Here is a 15261-nt window from a genome sequence, read left to right on the forward strand (position 1 = left end):
TCCCCACTCCCCACTAAGATCCTTTATACATAATCAAAGGAAGGAGAGCTTCTACTCTTATTCTAAGCACAAATAAGCAAATAGGCTTCATTACCAAGTTTTCAAAGCCGGGATAAAGCTTGGTTATTATGATTAGTAACTTGGTGAACTAGGAATTTTATTTTTGCTGGACCCAGTTTCAGTAAGTGAAGATCAGCCAAATAATTTTATCACGTTTTTAAAAAACAGTTGTATAACCAATGTGTCTTGTGCTAGCTTTGGTCATTGTAGAACTGGGAAGTCATCTCAAGCGACAACAGAACATACTGGACGCATTTAATCTCTTTTTTTTTCAACTGAATACTTGAAGAATCTCTGCTCTGGGAGACACACAAACAACTGCTCTTAAAAGTGAGGGGATGTTATGTGACTATGCCAAAATGCTGAAGAGCTCAGGCCGATAATGGCAGGAGATCGCAGAATCATAGAATGGTTTGACTTGGAAGGGACCTTAAAGACCAGCGAGTTGCAACCCCCCTGCCATGGGCAGGGACACCTCCACTAGAGCAGGTTGCTCAAAGCCCCATCCAGCCTGGCCTTGAACATTTCCAGGGAAAACTTCTCTGGGCAACTTGTTCCAGTGTCTCACCACCCTCACAGTAAAGAATTTCTTCCTAATATCTAATCTAAATCTCCCCTTTTCCAATTTAAAACCATTACCCCTTGTCCTGTCACTACACTTCCTGATAGAGTCCCTCCTTGTCTTTCCTGTAGGCCCCCTTTAGAGATAGAGAAAATCAAATTAATATCACATTTTAATTAGTTTTTCAGCACTTAAGCAATCATTATTATTATACCATTTACTATTTATACAGATAATAACACATTTAACTTTCAGGCAGAGGCTGTATGGCATGATAAAGCGGATTCTGACTTTTCCCTACTAGGTAGCAGATTGCTGTTGCAATGCCTTTGAAAAACATACAAATATGTCTGTTTCCAGGGAGCACCTGAAAGTCACGGTACTACTATACAGTAGCAAGCCAGCTTTTCTCAAAATTTTGCGGTTATAGTCTTGCCTAAGCAGGCAACATCACCAGCAAATCTAGTAACCTAATCTAGGTGTCTAGTAACCACCATAAGGTACAGAACTTCTTCAGCCCCTCATTTTCAGTTCAAATTCCTTTGTTACTTCCTTGACATCTCCTGTATTGAAAGGCCACAAGTTCGGATTGGAAATTGTTCATCATCACTTGCTGAAGGAAGCAAAAGCTCACAAGACTCATGTTAGGCTGGTCAGCATCTCTGACATTACACAAATAATTTCTCACATGTTATCTTCCTGTTGTCCCAGAGACTGCTTACTTGAACATTGAACAACTGCTTTCAGAAATTTTCCTATTGAGATGTCCACAGGATTTTGTGTTTAATGTAAATTATTCTTTTGTTTAAGACATTTCAAAGAAGCTTAGACACAGAGCCTATGCCTTAGCTCTTTTTTCAGCCTGGGTCAACCATAGTAAAGCAGAAAAAAACTTCAAAAGTGTTCAGGATGTCCTCTTGACAAAACTTACTGTGCATTAGGACTTTTTCTGCTTTATTTGGGGCTCTGTGTGAATATTCTCCACCTGTTCTTCATTGTTTAGCTATCCATATTAGCATATTTTACCCCTTATCTGTTAATTTTTATTCCCTATAGTTGCGATTTAAATTTGCCTTGTATGCCTTTACCTGACCTCTGAGCAGTGTAGAATATTCAGAGAGGACATTAAATTCTAATTTTCTCTTACTTTGTCTTGGCCAGTGAAGCTCTGCTCCTAGAATTTCACTTAATATAAACCTTTTTTGTTTCAATGCGTCTTACCTCCAAGGGAGAAATTGTGTCAGATGAGATTCACAGACAAAAGAATAAGAAACTCTGTAAAATTAAGTATCATTTAAAAAAACAAAGTTTGCAGAACAATATATTTATATTCTAAACACTTAATGGTAATTTCACAGTATTAAGGAAAACCTCTTGTTTTTCATTACTCCTGATGACCTGTGCACGATTTAGAAATGGAGAGCAAACTGCCTGGCCTTTGAAATATGTGCTGCTACTCACCTGGTCGTTAGTTCAAGTTTCAGATTAATTAGAGAAGTTTGTTCCTGAAGTAGTCCTGAAAAATAGTCTTCTCTACAGGAAGGCCTTCATTCCCTGTTTGGCAAGGGCAAACTGGCTTGTAGGCAGTTCAAAGTTATTGTAGAAAGGTCTCAAGTTTCTTGCAAAACTGAATTCCTGAAGTCTGTTGTGTAATGCACTAATACAGTCTCAAAGTATTTTTTCTCACATATACCTCAACTCTATACAACATGGGACATTGTAAGAACATACAACGCAGTCAGGCAGTGAAACAGCTTCAGTTGGACAGAGGACATGACTAAAAAGCATCATTCAGATTTATAGATATGTAGAAATATGTCTACTCATGAATCTTTAATAAAAATAATGCAGACAAAGATTACTTTGTTCCCTTACCCAAACATTCCTAAAGACAAAATAATTTACTTTCCATAAAAACGTTCCTCAGTGCAGCGCCCGTATAAATTACTCAGCAGACGGCTCAGTAAGTCCATTTCTTAATATATTAATAGCCAGAAGAAAAGTGACGTTAATCTAAAAAGAGTCAAATATTTCTGAGGAAATTTTTCTGAAGTTACCATGCAATCACTTTCCAGATAGCCAACAAAAATGACATGAAATGCCACTTAAAATGATGGTAGCTCAACAGAGCAAAAGGACAACTCCTTAAACCGCAGGCAAGACAACGCCTATTCAGCTAGACCGCTTCAGATGGCTGCTAAAGAGAGAAATCCCTCCCCAAACTCCACTGATCAAGTAGTTATTAACTATACAGGGAGCCTATAACCTCTTGCTCGGATATGGACATCTACATCAGAGGAAGCTCTTTCCACCAGATAAAACCCTCCCTGTGCATCGCAGTGAATGAGTCAAAGTAATGCTCTGGCGCAGCTTCGTGTCTGGCTTGTCTCCAAGAAAAATCATCAGGTGAAGATGTAGGAGCTGTGGTGATTGCTATTATCGGATTATCACCATGGGATTCACCTGGCACGTTGATTTATAGGCATGGATTATTCTCAATTATATCTGGACAACAAAATGAACAAACCTAAGAGCTCCTGGAAAGTAAAGTCATAAATACTATCCCCTTCTCAAAATGTTCTTTCACCTTAGTTGTCTCAAAACAGATTTATTATTTGTTTCAAACAGTTGTTTTATTAAACTTACATTTGGAGACAGCCAAGTCCACTAGCATTCAAAAGAGGACTGAATATACCAGTGTGTTAAGCACAGTGAATTAAGTCCTAGTTCAAAACACTGTGTATTTGGATACATTAACTCCAGTTTTATTCCAACAGTGGCTTGGAGTTAAGCAACAAAATGAACTGCATTCCCACAAGCACACACATCAAAACCATTACTGCATCAAAACTGAGAGCACCACTTCCAGGTGAGCTGCTGTAACTTCCTAAAATGCTTTTTAAAAGTTGCTTGTGGTTGTCTGACCACATCTCTTAGTGCTTTGTATCCCCTATTCTTAGACAGTAGGAAAGGAAGAATTCAACTTTCTTAAAAAATGTGCTATGCATTCACAAACATTTTCAGATCTGACTGAGACCAGCTGAGATATTTTTAAAGGTGAGGACTCTGTTTGACTTAATACTGTAAATACTTTTAATGTAAACATTAGCTTAATGAAGAAAGACTTCACACATTTCTCATTCGAGCTCGGATTTGAGCTGGCTGGAAATTCTAGCCAAAGAAGTCTTTCTATTTTTCTCAAAAAGGCCAGCTAATCAAAATCAAAACTTTCAACAGAAAACTAACAGCTTACACAAAATTTTAACGAGAAACACATGCAATTTTTCAAAAAATGAGAAAAGGGAGGAAGGGAGTGAGGAAGAAAAGCAGCAGCAGCAGGAGCTTGATGGCTAGAGTATATCATCATTGTGGGAAAAACGATTTCTAGCTTTTGTTCTCCTTCACTTAGTTGAAAGGTATATCTCCTACATTTCATTTTTTGCTCCAGTTGGTAAACAACTTGGACTGAATCTCTGATCACTCTCAAAAATCTCAAACACGTGCAGAAAAGAATAATACTGAATTCACTGACTGTTTATCTGTTTATCTATTTCAGGTATGGGAAATGGCAGAGCAGGGAATTTAATCTTTGTCATATGTTTTCCTGGCTATGATCCTAACGTACAAGTTACTGTTACAAGCCCATCTGTGAGCTATCTTCTCTCTGCCCCTCTGCTTTTTCCCCCTCCCTCTTTCCCGTCCTAGGGAGTAAACATTAAAAATGGAAAAATGTTGATTTTTCACTGATGTGAAGTAGAAAATATTTGAATCTTGGGGAGTTTACATGGGAAAACCAATTTACAATCCACAACCTGCAAAAAAACACCTTTCAAATTCTACATATTAATACTTTTTGTAAAATAAGCATTTTGCAATTTCTAACCACTATATTTTCTAGTATTGGTCTCTTGTCTACTCAGCACAGCCAAAACCAAAGATAGGGATATAGGTCTGATAAGATCATCACTGCAGTACTTTTGGAGCTTTCTTTTTTTGAAAAATGACCTTGAGCAAAGTGTACGGGTTGGCATAAAGGGTCCAGCGCTTCTTGCTGTGCAGTCTCATCCACAGAATATCAACATTAAAGTTTGCTTAAATCAATGTTGGTTTTGGGGTGCTTGAGGAACTCAGAGCTCCTGTGCTTCTCCTTCATCAGCATATATATTTTTAGGTGGGGAAGCTTTCATAATTGCCATTCTGTGTACATTTATTAGTGGTTAAGGAAAGATGTTTTATGACATTTTTCCTGGCTGGCAGGAGGATTCAGCACAAAATAGGACTGCTAGTGAGTTTAGATTCAGCAATAGTGCCCAGATTTCTTGGCTAGAGGGCATGCATGTTCTTGTGCATCAGCCATGGAGCACATCTGTACCACACACTGCAACTCTGGGCGGAGGGATACACTCCATATGAGTCAGTCTAAGAAACATTAGTACGAGAGAGAGAGAGCTTATCACATGATAAATTAACCTGCTTCTTATCCAGAGATGGCTTGTTTATGTTTAACACCTTTTACACTATGTTGCCATGAGTATTGTGGATATTCCTGTAATGACTACATAAAGCAATATTCTATAGGTGTACTTAGAATTGTGGATTCCTGTCCTGTTTTCTCTGATGACAGAATTATATTTCCTCTTTTCAGTCAAAGAGCTTAGAAGATGAACTCAAGCATTCCTTCCCTTAAATGACAGTCTCTTATCCTTCTTCCTGTTGAAAAGGATTTTCCCTTATCATTAAAGTACTTTGAAAATCAGTATGTTTGATTGTCTGCAGGAACCAAGAGATTGTCAAATGTGAGCCCTACTGCTGTATGACAACTTTCTTAATTCAGTTATACTTTTGGGAAATATTTATGTACTGAATTTCACCAGACATCGTCTAATTTCTCTAACATGGTAAGTCATCATGCAAAGGAGGATTCATTTAAAGTTAAATGCTAGCAATATCAAGATAGGCTTCATGTGAAAAGGAAAAAAAAAGAAAAAGGTCTCCAGCCACTAAATGTCTGAGCACTCTGGAGTCCTTACAAACACATTGACAAATGATTGAGTAGACTGACCTGTGGATTTCTAAAAAGGCATTTTTTGGAAAGCAAAATTAACCTACACCAGTGCATGCTATTTAAACTTGAGAAGCAGCAGCCTTGAGAAAAAGCAAATGTGTTCAGCATGTAACCTGAACATTTTGTAAGCAACACTAGACCTTACTAAACTCATTTCACTGCTTTTCATAAAGTAGTCCCATCACACTGAAGGTTGTTCTGCTTTGATGCTGTCTCATGGCCTGACACCTGAGAAGGCTAAAAGTTCTCTCAGGCTGTCGGGCTGCTGTTGTTGACCTCGCATTTTTGTCTTGCAGAGGACATCTATGCAGAAGTTCAAATCACTGGCAGAAGAACAAAGTCTTTCAGCCCCCACTGTAAAAACACTGAAAAGCATCACGAGCTGCTTTGAGAAAGACTGGAATGATTTCCATCCTACCTCCACAACACAACATCTTTTGCCTAATTTTCATCCTTCCCTCTTCACACACACAGTATGTATGAAAATGCATTTTCCCCTAGAAGAGAGAAGTATGATACCGCATTGATAAAAGTTTTTCAGTGCCTGATGACATAAAATGTGTCAAATGAAACAGAAGTTCAAGACTTAAGCTGCAGATAAAATTGATTCAAATCTTGGATTATGTCTCCAAACGAATAGATGTAATAATTATTGGTCCTACAGGAACAGGCAATGTATGTGAGGGATATACAAAACAATGCCCCACTATATAATAGTCCTACACTCTTCCAAATTAGACCTGCTACTACCCACAGTAAAATCAGTTTTACTTGAATTTCAGTGACTAACAAGGCATTATTTTGAAATTACACTGTCTAACCAAGAAGTCTTTGGTGCTACTGAAGAAATTGTATACCATAGTAATATTACTGTGCTGTATTGCAGTAATAAATAGTAATAATCAGTAAACAGGGAAGTCTTTGAAATATTTGTAGGCTAAGGCATACCTGGTAAATGTTTTCCTAATCTGATATTTAAAATAGTCATAAAATCTGCTCCCAAATCCTTGAGTAACCAGAGCAACGTAGGGAAGAGAAGTGTCACATATCAGGATCACAGCTTTAAAATAGAGAGCACCTTAAACTATATTTGTTACACTGTCTAAAGCACAGCTATTCAATCTTCTTCTTTTTTTTTTTTTTAATTTAAATTAAGCACTCAGAAAACCTAGAAATATTGCAATTATTAAGAAACCAGCTATACCAAATGCTAAAACACTGAGGGTCAATCACATTTTAGACCACAGCATATGTCTTCAAAGGCAATTTTTCTCTATCCAACTAGTTTAATTTTGTTAGTAATATCATGGAGATATTCATACAACATGTAGTTTTCTTTTAGCATGAAATAAACCTAATTTGGAAAAAAATCCTTGTAGTGTCTCTACTATGTAGTGTATTAGTCGCCCTATCCTTTACAGATTAAGCTTTTTGGCATTATAGGAGAAATCATCTGTTACATACTGGCATCAAGCAAAAGGAGATTCATAAACTCTGCCCTTAATCTCTCTTTCAGTTTTTTTCCAATTAGAAACAATCTTTTGCTGATACTCTAATTAATACTTACACATTAAAATATTAGGCATTATAGCAGAAATCATCTGTTATATTCTTACATAAAGCAAAACTAGGTTTGTAAGCCCTTGCCCTTAATCTTTCTTTCAATTTTCTTCCATTTAAAAACAATCTTTCCCCAATACTCTAATTAATGCAAATGATATTCATGATTAGTTAGTATTATGCTAATCTGAGCCCCAAATTTACCTAAATCTACATGGTGTTGTCTGAGTACCAGATTGCTTTGGGTTTCTAAGTAAAATTACATTAGCCTGCCAGCTGTACAAAACGCCATGATAGAGTAGAAATCCAAGCAAATCATCAAGATTACATTAGTTTTGTTTCTTAATGAACAACTGTTTGCATTAGGGATTACAGACAAATTATGGTTTTCCTCTCTGTATCCAGGCAGCCAGGCATCTGTTGAGAAGTTTCATTTTTTTTCCTGACTATCCCTAAATAGATTGTGGAGAGCTAAAGCAGAGAGACGGGTCTAATATTTCACGTAATTGAGTTTTTTTCCATTACAAAGCCATCGTCATTCTGGGCCCCACTCCTAACCTCGAATTTCTCTCTTCCACTGCTGCCTGGAATGTGGGAGAAACTTGAGTGGTTATTTTTCAGAGTGGTATCAGCCACCCAGCTTCTCCTCTCCTCCTACAGAAGCAGATTACGTACCTTGCAGCCATACCTGCTTGCCGCTACACTTCAAGCCCGTTTCCAAAACCATGCTGATGCAATTCCCGCTGCTCTGACATAAACACTCTGCCACCAAAAAGCACCATGTGTGGAAAACAGAGCATCAGGCTTACACTTCATAGTCTGTGTTAACAGAGCTTGCTGGGGAACCGAGCTACACGAAGTTGGGTGATAATGAACATGGTGCCACCAAGACTGCTAATCTTTAAAGTGTAACAACGAAGCACAGTTTTGTGTACATACGCAATTTAGCAGCCTGTTCAAGTTTGCCCCTGCTTCATGTCAAACTGCTGTAACATGCTTGTTATTATGTTCTGCTTGATTTAATTATGCTCCTAGTGTACAGGTTTACTCATTCTTCCGTGCACTAATCTCATCTCCAGAACTCACACTGTGACAGCTCATTATTGTTGGCAAAAATGTAGGACGCTGATAGGAAAAGAAAGGCTCTGATACATTCATCATTGTGTATCAAGACCTCCTGATTACAAGATACAAGTAACGAGTTAATTGTGGATCAATCTGTAGGGTGCGGGACAGTAAAAGGCGGGTAAATCACCATCCGTGTCTTGCATGGTAACACCAAGGAGCAGCAAAACAATTCTGGACAATTTCTTTTCCTTGTGTCAGATGCTGTGCTAACATTACAGCCCCCTCTTGGACTATCCAGAATATCAGATGTATACAAACGTGCCCCGAAGGGCACTGCCGCTGTTGTGGAATTTATTAAGAAACCCTACCTGAATATCCTCCAGAACACGACCTGCCTTTCACTTCCCCTGAATGGTCAGTTTAAATAGTTTTAATTAATTTTAGCAACAACACATAAAAATAAAATAAAAAAATTAAAAAAAAAAAAAAGAAAAATTAAACTGACATATCTTTTCTATTTATAGTCAGTAAATCATATTCCAGACTTTCTTCCGTATTCTTTCAAGTTTGTTATTGACATTTACTGCAGAAAAAGACAACCCTGCATCTGATTTGATATGCTGACAAAATGAAACAAATCTAAAAATATCTGCATATGATGTCTGCAAAAATGTTACTAAGGCCATCATGTTATAAAACTCATTTGAGAGTTTAAGGAAAAGTTTGAGTGACTTCCAAAATGCTTTAAAAAATTATTTATTAGGATACCTTTGTCTGAAACAGGTGAGATACACTTTTGTCTACACTTCTGTCTTCACAGGGTCTTATTAAATGCAGCAGTTAAAATTGGAGCAGGATGAAATCAGGCCTTTTATTCAGAAAGGGGCCTAACAGCTAATACAAATGAGTGTTTTCCCCTCCATGCTTGTCACATTTGATACTTCTGTATGGACATCTTTTTACTGTTGACAATATACAGAGAAAATGAAAATAGTCACTAAAATTACACAGAGGGGTTGGAGGGCAGGGGGATGGAAATCTTCACATTAGATGCCAGGAAACTTCTAATTACACATCAGTATCATTGGAGATATAGAGATATCTAAACACTGTATCACAAACACCAGGCATTATACCATGCAAATGAAACTATTCACTCCAAGAATAAATAAGATGTTTCAGAGTTTAAAAACCCCTGCAGCTTCTGCTGTGGTGAGAGACATTGATAAGACAATTAGATGGACTGAAAATCTGAATGGTTATATGCTGCTTAGTGTAGATGTTCTGTTAGTTAATGGTACTCAGTTTGTTTATTGATTTGTGAAAGAACACTAGCAATTAATTATATTCTGCTCTTGCACTTGTCAGCGAGATACCTTAAGATAATTCTAATAGTACAATGGAAAAACGCATCTGGATGAAGTGGTCTGAAAACCACTGTACTAAAATAACTTCGGGTAAGAACTTTTAGTAATTCAAAACTGACATGTCATTGCTATTAGTGCATTCACTTTGTCCTAATGTAAGTTTTTGCACCAATTACTTGGGCAACAGAGTTAACCATTGTGTAATTTACCTGAGCAAGAATAAAAGGACTTCTTCCTTCTCTCACTAAAAAATACTCTTTGTCTAAGGCCGTCTCATCCTTAGATGAAACTCATAATGTTTTCCCTTCTAGAATAATTTCCAGGTTCGTAACTAGTTTGGCTGAAAAGAACATATTTGTATATCGAGTAACAACATGAAATTGGCGTCAGATGCATCACTGACAGGAGTAAAGTGAAGAACACATTGGTGCCATGGTGCTCCTGGTAGGAATAACTGAAATGGCGCCTGAAGACTTTAATAATAATTTAAATTAAGCAAATGGCTAACTGAGTTCAGATTCTGCCTCACGAGTCCTCACCTGCAGCTCGAACTTGCCACTTACCAGTACCAAGGACAGAAGATTCCATGTCCTCAGGACTGTGCTATCCCCCTGTAGAGCCGGAGTTCCAGCCCAGGTGTAAAGTGGAAGCCAGTGCAGCTGCTGCTGCATCTGCCTTGGGTGTTGGGTGGACAGATGTCAGCCTTCAGGTCAGATCCTTCTTCTCATGTTGGGCCCATGAAAATGCACTCAAAAATAAATTTGACTGGTGGGCCAAATAATCTCATAATGTGTTCATTCAGGCTTATGTAGACTGTACTCTCCTGTGTGACATGGCCCTTCTCCCTGTTAAAGCCAGGGAGAAGACTGTTCTGTGAAAGCAATGGCTGATGAAATAAGAAACCATCGCAGTATTGTGGGCAGCAGACAGACAAACAAACAAACACCAGCATCATCCCCCCAGTATCCTCAAAGATGCAACTGAGAAATCCTTGATTTGCAAAACACAAGTGCAGGAACAATATTGTAGCTGGGGCGCTGAGGCAGAAAGCTCCACTTAAGAAACACCAGCATATTTGCAGAGATGTTCTGACAGATAAAAACCTTATCAGCCTTCCAGGGTGGTGCAATGAATCTCAGTGGTTTCTGAAAATACTGTTAACTTTTACTTTGAGGTAGCACAGTAATGCCTTTGTGAATGGAATCAGCATAGTTAGTTATTTCCAGGGAAAGACTCTTGTAGAATACCCTTTTTGTGGTTAATTAACAGGTAATTTCAAAGGTGTTACAAAAGCAGAGCTTAAAACTTGAAAACGGTAGTTAGACAGACACGAGTCTTCCAGAGCAAATGGAATATGACTGGTTAAACCAGCCAACCCGGCAGTGCCACAATATGAAGTATTTCAAATGCTAAACTGCTTTAGTTTAAAAGCCCAATATTAAAGCATTTAGTTTGATCGTCTATCCATTTTTAAGGGGAACTTATCTGCTATATTGTATCCACAGTTCTCAAGACCAATAGGTTTTGGTAACAGCTTTATTTTACAGACTTCTTACCTTAAATGGAAGACCATGTCACTTTTTTGGACCAAAGTTATTACATGGAAGAAATCAAAATTCTTTATTATATGGAAGAAATCAAGACCCTTATGTTACATTTACTTGAGCACTAGGAAAATTTACATCTAGTCTACTCTCTCTGTGGGCAGACTTTACATGACTTACAAAGAATGCATTTTACTTCCATCAGAAGCTAATGTTCTTTGAGATTCTCTGAGAAGCAAATCATAATTTAAAAGGACGCTGCATAGAAAATCTCCCCTATCAGTATTTAATATCTCTGAGAAATTGAAATTTGACAGTGACAATTTCAGATTTGACATTGAACCTATGCTTAACAAAATAGATCTGTCATTACACATTTCATGTTAGTGCAAGGACAGAAGAACTTAGGTATTTGCATGACATCGCAAGGTAAAAGATCTGTTAAAATATTTGATTGTGTGGTTTTGTTTAGAATTCTGAATAGCTCTAGTAAAATTTTTTAGACAGTTAATAGTATTACTGTATAACTGCACATAGTGGTGAAGTTGTTAGCAGCAGTTGAAAAAGATGATAAAAGTTCCTATTTATATTGGGTTTACAGATTTTAGTTGATCTTGATGCAGTTTTTACTTCTTCAAACTGTCTTTGTCATGATGCTATTATCTGAGTCACACTGTCAATTGTAGCTAATACCTAGCTATCTCTTATCTCTATCAAGTGCTAATGGAGTGACTTTCTCACCTTTTTTTCCCTAGTAACTTCTATATCTAATTTAAATTGCAAAAAGAAATTGCAGAAACCTTCACCTATCTGCCTTTACTTTAGGTCTTCCATTTGTTTACTGAAGTTGCTTTATTCAAGATTGTAAATCTAATGTTTTACACTAGGAGCCTGAAAATATATCTTAAAGAGTAAGTATGCTTCCAGCTTTGATAGATTTTTCAATCTATCGGTATCAGAATGTAGAAAACTCAGCTTTATTTCTTCAGAATTTTGACTCAAACATCATCAAATAGCATCAGAGAACAATTAAAAATTCCAGCTAGAAAACTACCTTTTTTTTTTTTTTTTTTTCATAGCAAAAAATTTTGCAGCAAAGAAAACAGGCATCTGGAAAAAACAGGAAAGTGAAAGAACAGACTGATAACTTCAGAATAGGAAAAAGCAACTTTATTATGAGCTGCCTAAGATTTCTGTAGGTCCTACAGAAGATTCAGCCACACCAAGGTGCCATAGCTTGCTTGGTACATGCATTTCCTCAATCATAGCACATATTCAGATAAGTTACAAAGGAAAACTGTTATTGAACAGGTACATGAAACACCAAGGTTAATTACTTCTTGACTAGTACAGCTGTATAAATTATGGACAGGTTATATGAAGTACAACTGCATTTTGCATGCTGTAGAAGCATGCTTAAAATTAAATAGTCGCTTTCTCCTGATTTCAGTGAACTTCAGATCGATCCTGCCTTAAGCCAACACAATGCACACATATTTAGACATGCAGTCACACGCACACATACACACAAACATATGTTTATGAAACTGCTGGTGTACGACTTTCTTCATAAGGAAGCTGTTAATGTTGCCAGAATGAGCAGATGAAAGAAGGCACTGTCAGACACCCAGCGTGGAGCTCTTGCTGGATACAAGTATGAAGTACAATCAGAGAAAAGTTGTTTCACTCAGAGGGTGCTGTGACTGCTAAACACCTCACAGTAACAAGTCTAACTGGAAATACATAACTAATATGCAAGGGACTGAAAGGGAAAAGACACAGAGGAAGTTGAAAAGTATGTGCTTCTGAACAACCACAGATGAAGGAAGATTATTCCCCTGTTCCATAATAAAAAGCATTAAACATTATAAACGAACATGCATTTAAGTTTTACAGTTCTCCAGACAGATCTTTCTTATTTTAAACAATCTAATTCTGAGACATTCTAAGTGTACATAGCACCTGAGCCACATATTTATTATAGACTGATATGTAACTATTCTGAACAAAACCTAAAAATTAGATACTCATAGACTCTCATAAGCATATACAATGTGTATCTTTAAAAAAGTCATCTTTTGGCTAATCATTCAGAATAACCATTTCATCGTTAATAAAGGATCTTGCAGTAAGTTATGTACACTGCATTTTTGTGTAAGTAAGGAAAACTGAGGAACTGCTTACAAATATAACCTTGACCTAACCTTTCCTTTTACCCACTCCTCCCCTTGAAATGTATAGAATTAAGATACTGTGTTCTAGGTCCATGAATAAGCACAGCATGTTCAATATGTCCACAGTTATACTGACATTTGTTTCTAAATCATTTAATTAAAAGTCATTATTGAGAACAAAGGATTCATTAACAAGCTGTACATCTGAACAACTGATGGAGTTGTTGTGCTATGAATATCATTTTAATCCAAATTAGAAAACTGCACAGATGTGCTGCTGCAAAATATTGACATACTGCAACTCCCTTGGAATGTGATTAACATTTGTGTTAAATCAAAAAGTACATTAAAATCTGGCTTTGCTAATAAATTTAGGATCAGAATAATTCTTTTAATGCTGAAATATAGCATCTAAATTGTTATTATTTTTACCTCCCTTTGGGATTATATGCCCTATTAATACAGACAATACTATATTATCTCTCTTTTTAAAAATATTTCTTTCTGAAAGCACAAATATAGAGTAGAATAGAAAAGTGATAAGCTTTGTATTGACAAACTTTTTGTTATGATGTTTTTGATCATAAGATCAAGCTACTAAGCAAAAGAAAACATGCAGTATTTGTAACAAATCAGAACTCCTAGTGTTCTCTGGATTGTTCTTAACACAACCCTCTGATTTCAATACTTTTTTCCAACAGTTTTGAATAGACAGATAATTTTTCATTCTTTATCTCTACTGCACATGGATGCATATATGTGTAGAAAAATAGCAGTTTGAGACTGGAAGAAGAGATCTTTTAGATATTTTAGATATATTTACACTCTATAGATTTGCATGCAAATGATCTGCCAACCAGAGACATACATTCAGATTTTGGCACAGATTTATCAAAATAGCTTTCAATAGGTGCCTGAGATGTAAATATTTGGAACACTGTCCCACAAGAAAAACCCAACTGCCTAATAACAATGACACAAAGTTTTGGAAATAGCTACTTCAATTTGAATTTTTAAATCTGTTAAGTGATGAATTTTTAAATTCATAAAGTCAATCACAAAACACCATATGACTGTAATCCCAAACTAGCCCTTTGCCATTCACAGTAAAAAATATCTAGTGTTTCTGTGGCTATCATCCTCTCAATCACCCTCATCATCATTCCTCCTCACTTTATAAATGCAGATTTTTCAGCAAAAAAACTCTAGAGTATTTGTCAGCTGTATCGAACACTACTTGATATCTAGGTTTGGCTCTTCACTGAGTATGTTCTTTCTCTCATCTCAAAGTTAAAAGCAAAAATAAGATTATGCGCAAAGAAGATAGTCACATTACAACGACCTAAAAACTGAGATAATCAGTTAACAATTCTCCACATATTTCCTGTTATTTAATATATTAAAATTTTACTTTTGTTTGCACTTGGTTGTTTATTGCATTCTCAGTAAAACTTTTACCCCCTTGTTTTAGTAAATATGTCTGTATTCAAGAGAACACAGATGGAGAGTGTGTATAATTTGTTTGCTTGGTTTTTCCCTATCAAATATATCTGTTATTATTGTAGATAAATAAAAGAATCTAAATGAAATAAGCTGTAAGATAGGAAACAATATAGTAGTACTTCATTACCATACTTGGATAACACGGACTTTACTGACTAAACACTCATTCCACTTAATTTTAAGAGAAAGATAGAATGTTGTTTTCCAGATAATAGTTTCAATGTAATTACTTTAAAAAAATATTAAAATAAGCCATTATTTTAGGAATATTCAAGCTAAATTTGATGTTGAACATCTGTGCTGCAAAATAATTATGAAGTAGATAGCTTAGCTATAATGAAAAACAACCAAGTTTTGT

The 15261-nt window shown here is 36.4% G+C and overlaps 1 protein-coding gene across 3 annotated transcripts in view; it reads right to left on the bottom strand.

Moving 5' to 3' along the window:
- Nucleotides 1–15261, bottom strand: part of NFIB (nuclear factor I B) — a 277138-nt gene that overhangs the window by 259439 nt on the left and 2438 nt on the right. The window lies entirely within an intron of this gene.

Source organism: Numenius arquata, chromosome Z, assembly GCF_964106895.1.
Source record: "Numenius arquata chromosome Z, bNumArq3.hap1.1, whole genome shotgun sequence".
Lineage (NCBI taxonomy): Eukaryota > Metazoa > Chordata > Aves > Charadriiformes > Scolopacidae > Numenius > Numenius arquata.